Below are 12,925 nucleotides of genomic sequence, written 5' to 3'. Positions count from 1 at the left end.
GAAGTGACTTAATTGAGACATATATAAGATGATCAGAAGGTTAGATAGAGTGGACAGTGAGATCCTTTTTCGTCTGATGGCGATTGATAGCACGAGGGGTCATAACTTTAAATTGAGGGGTGATAGGTATAGACTGGATGTCAGAGGTAGTTTCTTTCTTCAGAAGAAGGAGGAATGTGGAATGCACTGCATGCAACAGTTGTAGACTTGCCAACTTTAAGGGGATTTCAATGGTCATTGAATAAACATATGGATGAAAATGGAATAATGTAGGATAGATAGGCTTCAGATTGGTTCCACAGGTCGGTGCAACATCAATGGCCAAAGGACCTGTACTGCACTTCAATGTTCTATTAAAATCTTCTGCACCGCCTACAAGGACAAGATTCTGGGATGACGTAAGTGACACAAGGTTTTGGGAAGTTGATATGATCAACCTCTGAAGTAACAACATTGAATTACAATCTATGTACCAGTCTAATGGATGACTAACCTCTAGTGATAATTATTGATCGTTACTGATAAATTTCAGGTATAAAGATTCCTGCTTTTCAGTCTGTAAGCATGAACTTATGAGAGAAGCTCAAAGCTGCGATCAGCTCTCTCTTTCAAGTTCAGCCATTCTGCATGCAGCTTTCTTGTTAATATAACCAATTGTTTTGTTAGAACAAGGTTTGTTGAATTTTCTGTTGAGTATTGTTGATTTTAGTACTCAGTCCTGTAGCTATTTTTAACCCACTTCTACAGATGGGGCCTACATATACAGTATTGATGCTGTACTTTTAAGTTCTCACTTTTATACCTGGATTGACTTTGCCCACAATACCCAAGATGCCATGTTCTTCCATGTCCCTAATTTACCCATCTCCTCCCTTTGGATCCTCTTTTCATTCCATACTCCACTCCCCTTGTCATTGACTTGCTGCTGTTCCTGAGCCTTCATGTTGTACCCTGCTCCAATCCCCATTGCCAAAGAGTTCAATAAGGAAAATGGCTGACCTTCAACACAAGGGTTAAAAGCCAGCAAGTACAGGCCATCTTTCAGCAGCTATTAACTAATTATCAGGCTTTCCTATGCTGCTTGCTGACCTTGTTGACAAGATTTGATTTTTAAAATATTTTAAATTGAATATTTACAATATGGAAATATATTAAAAGTATGAGCCTATCTCAAGCTGGCCTGAGCCCTGACATGCTGCAAACCTGCTGATGTTACTTTGCATCTCAATTCACCAATGGGAATTTTGCATGCTCAAAGTGTGTGGTGCTGGAAAAGCACAGCCGGTTAGGCAGCATCTGAGGAGCAGGAGAATAGACGTTTCGGGCATTGCCCCCTTCATCAGGAATGTTGATTTTATACTCCAGCATCTGCAGTTCCTCACTTCCTCCAAACTTTGCATGTTGTCCGATTAGATCACCTCCACTTTGTTTCCTTGTGTATTGAACAAAATTCCCCTACCCCACCCCCTCATAATCAGTTGCTCCCTATTATGTAATCTAATTGCCTGGTGTTTTTTTCAGAAACAACAATTTAAGTGCTCTCAACTGAATACTTTCAGCCTGAATGGGGCCTGGCAGTGTGACCATGAACTGTTGTGACTAGTTGTGACTTCAACTCAGCCTTTGAGTTTTGAGCATATTTGTCTTCTGGGTAGATTCAACATCAAGTGAAGGCGGTAATCAGTTCAGCAAAGTGGTTTCATTTACTTCACAGATTTTGTGGTCAGCAGAAGTGACGCTGTTCATGATTAACATCCAATAAATGTCTAACACAGATTTTCCCTTTTTTTTCCCCCGATTTTAATCTGGTGTTAAGTCAAGGGGATCTCCAAGTGTCCAGCAAAGTGATATCATCAGGCAGGGTAAGCCATTAATCACATTGAGGTATTCTGCTAGTAAGCTAGGAAATAAATTACACTGAGTTTTCACTTGTTAGTTTGCAGTTTTAAGCAGTGAAATGAATGGTTGGGATACATACATGATTAAGATTGAAGCAGAAATACCAGACATTAATAAAGAAATCTTTAAGGAGCTGATTTTGTTTTACTCTTAGTTGTATTCCACAAATGATCATTTGTTTTTCAGACGAACTGTTCAATAATTGACTTTAGTTTGTTGTCAAAAACCCAGCTTTACTACTGTAGACAATAACTTGTTCACGATTTTTTTGTTTTGCAACAACAAATTCCGATTTTTATCAGTCCATTGATTTTTCTATTTGACTGCAGTCTTGGGAAACTTTCAGTTTACCCTGTCGGAAAGTACTGAGTCGTGAATGGTAATTTCTGGACTTTAACGTTTAGCTTTGCCTCCAGAAGTTGTTTGCAGAAAAGAATTTAGGGTTTCAGCATCACCTATTACAGAATCACTTCTACAACACCGAAAGAAGAAAAAATCTGGCCAGTTGTGTCTGCACCTCTTCAAATGAATATCATTTACTTCAAGCCTACCCTACCCTGCGTTGCACATTATTGCTCTCCAAATAATCATCTCGTACCCTATTGAATGCGTCATTGGTGGTACTTTCAACTACATGCCAGGCAGTGCATTCCTCAGCCTGACCACTCGCTAAGTGAAAGATTTTTCTCACATTGCATTTGCTCCTCTTGTGAATCAATTTTTGTTTCTTATCACTTAGTCAATTCTGTATCATAGAATTATAGACTCCCTATAGTGTGGAGATAGGCCAAGTGGCCCACCAAGTCCACACTGAACCTCAGAGTATCCCATCCAGACCCATTACCCTGACCTATTACTCTAAATTTCACCGGATTAATGCACCTAACCTACACGTTCCTGAACATCATGGGCAATTTAACATGGCCAATCCACCTAACGGCACATCTTTGGATTGTGGGAGGAAACTAGAGCACCTGGTGGAAACCCACACAGACACAGGGAGAATGTGCAAACTCAACACAGTCACACGAGGCTGGAATTAAACCCAGGTCCCTCGTACGGTGAAGCAGCCATGCTAACCACTGAGCCACCGTGCTGCCCCCCTGTTGCTGCTGTGCCATTTTTAATTCCATAGCTCTCGAGTCAGTCATGTGACACGATCAAATAAATTTTGGAATTGAATGTACACTGCATCAGTAGTATTATCCTCATGGAGCCTTTCTGGCACTGTCAAAAAAACCACAAGTTAAGCACAATTTCCCTTCAGAAGTCTATGCTGGTTTTGTCTAATGAAATTATCCGCTTCCATGTGGCTAGGATCTCTATCCTCTTTAATTGTTCCTTTAAAGTAACCTACAACAAGTTTAACTAACTAGTCTGTAGTTGCTCGGCTTATTGCTAGAAACTTACTTTAACAAGGCTGTAATCTTTGCCATTCTCCTGTCTTCTGGCATCGCCCAAGTCTTTGAAGACAAAGATTCCACTGTTGAGTATTTGTTTATAGTGAGAAGAGTGTGGAGGAACAAATCTACAGGGACATTAGAGATGCCAGCATTAGAGTAGTGATAGCAGGGATTTGAATTACCCAAATATAGACTGGGGGTTAGCACAAAGGTCAGTGAGGGACAAATGTTCCCAGATTCAGGAGAATTTCCAACAACAGTATGTGCCCAGTCCAACATGGGACTTGCAATGTAATTGACCCCTTTTTTTTGTTCCTCCACTCTAGCCAAGTAGATTACTGCTTTGATCCCTGTAAGACATCCTGTTACTCCAGCATTGCAATGGTCTTCTTAAGTAGCACTGCCACTCCTTCTCCTTTCCTTTACTACCAGTATCTTTTCTGAACACCTTGTACTCAGGAATGTTTAGCAGCCAGTCTTGTCTGCCCTTGAACCCGGTTAGTGTTATCACCACAACAACATATTTTTATGTGGGAACCTATGCCTGTAAGTTTGCAGTTTTATTTCCTGAACTCTGCATTCACACACATTTAAAGTAATCCTGAATTGAGTAACTGCAGCAAAGTCTGAGTCTTGAGTAAAATTGGGGCCATTATACCCTGACAGGCAAATGTTTGCTGAATACTTTTGAGGTTGGGGGGATGTCTAATGATTTTAATATGTGAAAATGATGGAATTGTGGAGCAGTTCACGGGTAAATCTATAATCTACACCTTCGAACAATTTGTGCAGCCAACTAAAATAATCCAGTGTCATTTTCCAGTGCTCAGTGAAAGTAAAGACTGGTGCCAAGACTGTGTTCTTTGACTTCAAAATGAGTGATAACTACCGCATCAAAGAGTAATCTATTTCTATGTGGAATATTGGCAGAGTACTTGGAACTTAGTACAACCTCCGTATTTAGACTTGTAAGTGTATTTTCAAATACTTCCCTCAAAGAGATCATTTCAACTAACTGTAGCCCACCTTTTTTTTAAGTAGCAACTTTAATGATGGGTGTTATCCTTAAAGTCCTTCTGCAGTACAACTTGCAAATGGCCATTGAGCCAAGCAAGAAAATACTCAAAAAGCTTGGTCAAAAACTTTGATCTTAAAAAGAAGAGTAAATTGTGTAGAGTAGGGAATTTTAATAAGAGTGTGTATTTATGAGGTGCTTTTCATGATCACTGGACTTCTCAAAGTGCTCTATAGCTAAAGAAATATTCCAAAGGACGTGTTATCTACATTACAGCAGTGACCGAGTGTACATGGAGGATAGTGCTCAAGGTAGCTGGGGTAATTTGGATAAATATGCTCCCCAAAGCCATTCGGGGAAAATACTTGCATGGAGTGACTAATGCTATCAGAAGTGAACATGGCAGAGAACCAGCCTGTAATTGGGAATGAGTTGAGTGGCAGCTATCGGCAGGGCTAGAGGAAGCGATGGTGGGAACAGTATGCGAGGGCAAACACTGGGATAGGTGGGGTGGAAACCCCAAATTTTGGGGAGAGGAGCTGCAGCGAAGGAAGATTATGTTAAGAGGAGCTGTGGGGATTGGGGGTGGGGTGGGGGGGGGTGGTGTTATAGGGCTAAAAGAGTCTGCACCTACAAGTTGACTGCTAACAGTGGAGCAAAGGGGAGGATGCATGAGATGAGGGAGGGTAAAGTTGCAAGATGGAGCACTTTGCAATGAGAGGGGCAATTGCAGCTAGTGACCCTGGATAGGAATGTTAAATTTGAGCTATCTGGGAAAGGGATGCAGTGTTGCTGTTAGTGAACTGTAGATTTAATTTCAGCAAATGGGGTTAAACCTAACACTTATTTTCACAGGTAATATACAGCTGTTCAGTGCTTATTTCAGACTTTGTTTTTTTTCTCACTTGTGATGAAGAACAATTTACAGTGATTGGAAATTTCCAGTTAATAGATTAGCAACTTCAATGTGTGAAAGTTCATTTTCTGTGTTCTCATTTGCTGTGAAGTCTGGCACTTGTGCAAAATGTAATCAGGTGAAGCGTGTTCCACTCCTAGTTACATTTGATTCCGAGTCATTGGGGAGCAAACCTTTAGGTCACTCTGATCAATTTGAGCCTGCATGAGCAACTGTTTTAGACAGGAGCGGCCATAGAGAAAGTAGTTGCGTGTAACTGAAATGCTGCTATTGACTCTAAGGAGTTGCAGGTTCTTTAATTAGAACCACTGAGAGCATTTGCATTGTGCAGTTTTGGAGATTGGAGAAATATGCCCTTTGTGTATCTAGCTGTCTGCAAAATAGCTAGACTGGTGCCCTTAAGGTCTGGAATACAATCTCGGGCAACCAGTGAAGTTATCTCAATAAATTGATAATGCCAGGAGATGAGCAGTTGTTGAGGCATCCTAAGCTTGAGTCCTGTTCGAATTGGAAGGACTCCAGGATAAATAGGAGTTGTTGAGGGAGTTCTAATGCTACATCTTTGTAAGTGAAAAATCCTGTATGAAGGATTTAAAAAAACGTCTATCGGGATGTGGGTATTGCTAGTTGGGCCAGCATTCATTTCATGTCTTTGGTTGGCCCCGATGCGTCAATGGGTTCGGAGTCAGATTGTATCATGAAGTTGGTCTCATAGCAGTTTGCCACCTCATTTGGGATCACAAATGGCTGTGCTCAGAAATAAATATGTACTATTAATTTTTCTAATCCACTCCAAGAGTAGACCAGTAGAGTACTGCAGCACAGCTGATACTGTTTAGCCTCTGCTGTACACTTTATTCCCATATCCCTATAATACTTAATTTTTGCCCTTTTTAAAAAGTAAATGTCCAATCTGTTTTAAGAGCTTACAATGCAATATACTTCTAATGAGTTTTCAAGTATTGTTCCAGATTTTGCCACAATGTGGCTACACATTCCTTTTTGCTTTTTTACTAGTCCTTTCACCAATTTTTAAAAAGTATATCTGACCTCTACTTCAGCCATAGTCATCGAGGTCTATATTATAGAAAAGGCCTTTTGCCCCGCAGAGTCTGTGCCAGTCAAAACAACCAGTCTATTCAACCCCATTTTCCAGCACTTGGTCAATACCATAACCTTTTATACTTTGGCATCACAAGTACACATCTCCATATGTAATTAAGGGTTTTTGTCTGAACTGGCTTTGCAGGGAATGTGCTCCAGATTCCCACCACCTTCTGGGTGAAATAGAATTCCTCCTCTTATCCTCTCTAAACCTCATGCCCCATAACTGAAATCTGTGTCCCCTGGTCACTGATCCCTCCACTGAGGGGGACTGTCTATGCCCTTCACAATTTTATGTATTATTTATTGCCATCTTTCTGAGCTATAAGCATGCTCAGTCCAATCAAGCAAATGTGTTTGTAAACTTTTCAAACTCTTTCCTCACTTTACTCAACTAATTTATGCCATTCTGCTTTGATATCTCTCTCCTCCCCCCCCCAAAGTTCCTTGGATTTTTCCAGAGCCCTGACTACGACAATTAACTACCAACTAAATCCTAGAACTTCATCCTAAGTTCTAACAGCGCAGAGATATTTAACTACTCATAACCGCTCATTAAATTGACTGTGAAGAACCTGGTATAGTTGGCTTTCCAGCAGTAAAACTAAATGCAGCAGTGCCTAACCTGGGACTTCCAACTCCCTCTGTCTCCCTCAAGATCCCAAGTTGCCCAGTGTTTGTAACCTTTTGAATTTCTTGACTGTGATTCCTGAAATGTCCTGTTACCTATTGAAAACCTTTGTAATTAGTCCTTTCTCTGTTCCCGATGAAGTGCTTTTGGCTGAAACGTCGATTCTCCTGTTGCTCGGAAGCTGCTTGACCTGCTGTGCTTTTCCAGCACCACACTCTCGACTCTGCAGTTTTCCCTTTCTCCTTTCTCTTGAATGTAGCTAACTAGCAACTCTTGGGACTGAGTTCTGCATGTTTCCATGCACAGATTGCTCTCCTCTCTAGTAAAATTGGAATGTGTTCCTAATCTAAAGGGTATTCTGAAGGTTGTAAGCACTGATTTTCATTAGTACAGTAGTAGAACACCACTTTTTTTGTTAGAAGACTTCAAAATACTTGTGTATAACCAATGCTGTAAATAGCTAGTAGGTAACAGCTCATGGACTGGATTTTATAGTCAATTATTCCCCTGTTTTTTATGAGGGGAAACATGTAAAATATATGTAAGGGGTAGCAAGTCCACTGTACACTCTGACCCATACTCTGTAGTAGGTAGGTGAGCCCTAAAACTGGTGGCTTGCCTACTGTTGAGCAAGTGAGCTTGCTAAAGAGCTAACGAACCTGATTGTTAAGATGGCTTTGCATAAAATTACAACTGGGCATGCGTGGAGACCATTTTTTGAAAAAAGTCTTCTGTGGAAAATTGAAGGAAGAGGATGTAATAATTGCAGAAGGAATGCCCTTTCCCTAGATAACCCAATCCTCTACTCTAGAGTACTTGGGCTCTGGGTAAAGTCTATTTTTTCTGGACAGGAGAATGTCAGATTCAGCAATTTTTGCACCATATGAGTTTTTAATTGGCTCTTAAGCACAAGAGGCTGTTAAAGGGGAGCTATCAGGCAATTATTAGATTTGCCTGGATAATGAAGGTTACCAAATGCTGACTTTATGCAGCTGCTGCAATGGCGGAATGCACTTACTGTGAAATTGATATTTACAATTGACTAGAATACAGTAAAAAGAAAATTTCCATAGGTTTAATAATTTAACCCCAACATTTCAAATTTAGTCTGTGCACGCCTACATCTTGGACAGTCTTGTGTTTCAAGCTCCTGTTACACCAGGTGTACATGTCAGACTGTTGGGCTAAGGGTTCACTGTGCAGTTTACCACAGTTACAGCCCTGGTCCTGCCCTGCTCAATGGATGGGCAGCACATAGTATGTAATATCCACTTGATGGTCATTTAGCTGAAATCCAACAACTACTTGTGAATTCTTTTTTGAACTTTATTTTTAAATTACTGTCTGACCTTAAAATAGGTCAGATCTGAATAACACTGAAAAACTGAATAAGCTTTCCTCTGGGTTAGAATTGAAGTTCTCAAATAATATATTATGAACCTTTATAACACACACTGCTGAAGATTTGTAATTTGCACTGCTCTGCACTGAGAATGCAAAACAAATGAATCCTGATTGTCTTTTGATTGCTTTCATCAATTAACATTTTTCTGAAAGGATTCATTTCTTGCATCGATATTTAAGTTTTTTTTGTCCAGGCTTCCTTTTTTTTTTTGGAAAACCCATGGCTGGAGTTTAGTTTCTGTAATGAAAACTGAAGACCGTCCCTGCATGGAAAAGTTTTATTTTACTTTGGTCTGATTTACAACGTTTATTGAGGTAGAGTTTTTGGTTTGGCTTTATTTATAGATTGAGTATCAAATTCTTCTGAGATCCACAAAATTTGATATCCAAATGCCTTTGGCTAGATTTCAAAAAATAACTGAATTAATATAATGGATATTTTTGTAAACGTTCAGTTTATAAGAGCAACTGTCTAATTAACAGTAGTTTCATGGCTGTAACACTTCTTGACATGATCTGTTACAACAGGCGAGATCCCAACAGTTTCTGGATTGCAAAAACTGAATGCCTGAGATGTTTCACAAGCAACTAAGATTTGTTGTAAATCAATGTACTTTTCACAGCAAATCTTTTACATTTGTTTAGTCCTCTAGAAGCTTTTGTTTTTAAAGTAATTGCCTTTATTGAGTTTCAGTATTCAAGTGTTTGTTTTTATTGAAGCTAAATATAGGCATGGTGATGTTTTGTCAACAAAATTTGTGGATTAATTGTTGACAATAAATTCAATTCCAACACATTTGGCAACCCTTCACTGATTTGTTCTAAGTAGGCATTGCATTATATGACCTACAAATAACTGTTTGTTTTAAATCTAATTTTGTTTATTTTAGTTAGTTTGCCATTGAAAAGCTGGCCCAGTGAAGTGCTGTATGTAATTTTGAATTATAAAAGTCCATTCCAGAGTGAATTAAATAGCCACAAAGGGGTTAGATCTGCATGTAAGTTCTTCTGTCAGCTTGGCTCAGTTGGTATATTGTGCTTGAGTTGGAGGGTAATAGTGTCCAAGCAGGGATTTGAGCAACTAACCTAAACTACTGTCAGCACGGTGCTCTATTGGAGGTAATGCCTTTTCTGAATTGTGCATTAAACCACTGTTCTGTTTTGGCAGTTCAGCAGACATTAACCATGCCGTGGGACGAATTGAAGAACAAACAGTTCTCCTGTTGTATTGGCCAACCTCCCTCCTTCAACCATCGCTGTCTTAAAAACAGATTTACCTGGTGATTGATCTTGTTTGTGGTTCACAGGCCTCAAAGTCATCAGCTGTAAAGCACTTTTGCCACTCCTGAGGGTGCTATTGTGTATGTGGAGCATGTTTTACACTGTCACAATTATTGTTTAAATTTTTTTTTGGGGGGGGAGAGGTGCGGCGGTGTTGGTAAGGGTGCTTTATTGATGCAATTTGAGTTGTATGTACCACATCGGGTCCCAGCATCAGATGTGGGATGATTTGAGATGAGAGAGAGAGACACACTTGTGCAGCAATCACAGTTGCTGCATCAGTCCTTCAACTGAAAGGAATTTTATTTCATTAGGCACATGCCTTTCTGGACTTGTTAAACAACTGCTTGCGAAAGGGCAATTGTATTTTTCTGCAAATCAGGATTTTTTTTTCCTCCAGTAATATCTGAAAGATTGGGTATGTTAAATTTAAAATCCTTTAGTATCTATGACACCATTGTTTACATGGTTATTTAAAGTCTGCAACATTAGCTGTTGGAAAATAACTTGAAATGAATCAACCATGAGAAAATTCTAAATAAATTATCTGAATGTTTTGTTTCTTCTGTCAAAACATATATTTATACATTAAAGTAATTGCAGGATAGTAATTATGTATTTAGTGATGTGTTTCATTCTTTAAGAATGCACAATGTTGCCCATGTATGGTAGAAAATTTCAGCTTGTATCAGGGTTGCTTTGGACATTGCCTTGCCTGGCAAAAACTGAACTCTGGCTTTAAAGATTGAATCGTGGGTTCCGTAATAATCGCCTAGTTTTTTCACTTCCATTAGCAACTCTTGGGAATGGAGATACAATATTACATAGGGATGACCTGAACATAAAAATAATTTTTTTTTCTCCCACTTGGCTTGATGGCAAAGCATTGGCAAGTTAACGTTGCAAATAATATTATTTTTCCTTAAGCTGGAAGGTCTGTCAGCATTGGAGGCCACTTACCTACTTAACATATCTCAGGCCTACTATAACTGATCCTTCTGAGTGTGTTTGACTGCATTAATCTAACAGCATTATATCTGTCTTAAGTGCAAGATTTTAACTGATCTTTTTGAGCATTGTGATCAGACAGATTCTCCTTTACTATGTTAGTTCTTTTCTTTTGAATGTCATAGTTTATAAGCTATTGCGAATATCTTGACAGAGTCTTGGCACAAACTTGTTTAACTGTTCCAGAAATTTAACCTCTAGATGACTCCACAACACACAGACACCATCCCTGTTAGTCATTCATGTGACACTGTAAGGAATGTTAATGTGATGAGAAGCTATTAACTGCAATGTGCATATTTAGATTTCAACCTTCGTTGTGCTCAAAGCTGAGTGTAAAAGGATATGTTTTGGTTTTGATGCATGATTCTTTATTACATTCACATCACTGGAGCAAAAGAAGCTGAGTCAAAAGAGGTTTTTAAATTGTGGACAAGCATTGGTGATCTCTTTGCAAAAGCAAGAGGGAAGCTGAAAGGGTACTAATATTTTAGTAAACTAGAGGCAAGGCGAAATTAAATTGAATTCGGAGTTATGGGCCAAATGAGGAGCCAGAGGTGAATTTTATGTGTAGTCTTCACTATTATTTTATGATATCATTTTGATACTTATATTTTGTCAAGGCAGAGCTATAATTGGTATTGTGCATTAGAATCCTAGAATCCCCACACTGTGGAAACAGGCCCTTCAGCCCAACAAGCCCACACCGACCCTTCGAAGAGCTACCCACCCAGACTCTCTACCCCTGACTAATGCACCTAACCTACACACCCCTGAACACTATGGGACAATTTAGCATGACCAACTCCCCTAACCTGCACAACTTTGAATTGTGGGAGGAAACTAGAACACTCGGATGACATCCACGCAGACACTAGGAGAATGTGCAAACTCCACACAGTCAGTCATCAGAGGCTGGAATCAAACCCGGGTCTCTGGTGCTGTGAGGCAGCAGTGCTAACCACTGAGTCACTGTGCTGCCCTTTCATTAAAAAGAATGAAATAATTGTCTTCAGAATCAGAAAGATGCTCAATCTTTATCATTATGTAAAAGACTTGATTAATTGCTTAGTCATCTATAATTTGTTAGCTGTCTTGACAGAAGCAGCGATACATTACATAGCTACTTGTGGACAGAATTTCTAATTTACAATGATACAACTTTGTTTTTCCAAAACTAAGCATACAGTTTATTTCTATAATTGTTACAGCTATTGCAGTTCCCATACCTTCTGAGGTTTTGCTCATTACTTTGTTTCCAAAGCTCTCTGATTATTTTCAGTGGTAATTAGAATTATAAGCTGTTGAAAACATGAAAGTGTTTGACAAAATGCTGTCCATATAGCTACAATCACGTGTTTTTGAAACATTCCCCAAATATTGAGCAGCTATTTTTGTTTAACACAATGTTAGTGCCACCACAATGAAGGTTCAGTATCCTGAATAAAGTTTCTGAATCTGTGCAGGCAAATCTAAAACCAAGTTTTGCGTGACCTTCATATTACTCAGGTCTTTGAGCTCTGAAGGGAACAGAGCAGATACAAGCTGTTCGGCCAATTGAGCCTGAGTCACCCCCCCCAAAGAATATTCCACCCAGATCCACTCCGTTCCCATAACCTCACAATTCCCTTAACCAATCCACCTAACCTGCACACCTTGGACATATTCTTTTTGAGATTTTGTCAAGACTAACATTTTTTTTAATTTGACAAGCTTGTGATATTAATTTTTTTACTTTACTGTTACATTAACAATGGCATTTAATGTGTACATTTCCTTTTAAGAGGATTCACCCTCCAGGGTAGTTGTTCTGCTGTGATTATAAATTGCACACACCAGGTTTCTATAATGTCTGCTTCACAATTTGTAGATGACGGTTTTAACACTAGGTTAATCAATCCGTGATAAGTGAATGAATGATAATGATCACGATACATCGTGAAAATTGATGGGAAACATCACTGGAAACTATCATGCCTCGACAATCAACAAGTAAAATGATTGCAGGAAAAACTTATCTGAAAGTCTAAACTGGTGCAAGAACTTCTGTCGTTTTTCATCACATCCTGTGTTGAAAACAGCTTGTTGGTAAACAGACAAATCCTCAAGGGTAGCTTTTCGCCCTTGAGAAAGGCAAATGATCAGTGTATTTTAGATTGATAGCAAACAAGGGAATGTCAAAAGCATATTGTCAGAATGACCATATGGTTGAGAGAATGACAGCTGACCATCTAACGCAATTTACGATGGTTCAAAAAGTATAC

General features: G+C 39.2%; 1 protein-coding gene across 2 annotated transcripts in view; it reads left to right on the top strand.

Annotated features, from left to right (window-relative positions):
• Window positions 1-12,925, top strand: part of cdk14 (cyclin-dependent kinase 14) — a 659,453-nt gene that overhangs the window by 91,026 nt on the left and 555,502 nt on the right. Inside the window, exon 1 of one of the 2 annotated variants that reach the window (XM_043690286.1) lies at window positions 3,982-4,270. The exons of the other annotated variant lie outside the window; for it this stretch is intronic. The gene's annotated coding sequence lies outside the window, so the exon portion shown is untranslated. Of the gene's footprint in view, window positions 1-3,981; window positions 4,271-12,925 lie in introns of those variants that run through there. 2 annotated transcript variants of the gene reach the window in all.

Source organism: Chiloscyllium plagiosum, chromosome 5, assembly GCF_004010195.1.
Source record: "Chiloscyllium plagiosum isolate BGI_BamShark_2017 chromosome 5, ASM401019v2, whole genome shotgun sequence".
NCBI classification, from domain to species: Eukaryota; Metazoa; Chordata; class Chondrichthyes; order Orectolobiformes; family Hemiscylliidae; genus Chiloscyllium; species Chiloscyllium plagiosum.
This window is presented reverse-complemented; position numbering and strand designations above follow the sequence as displayed.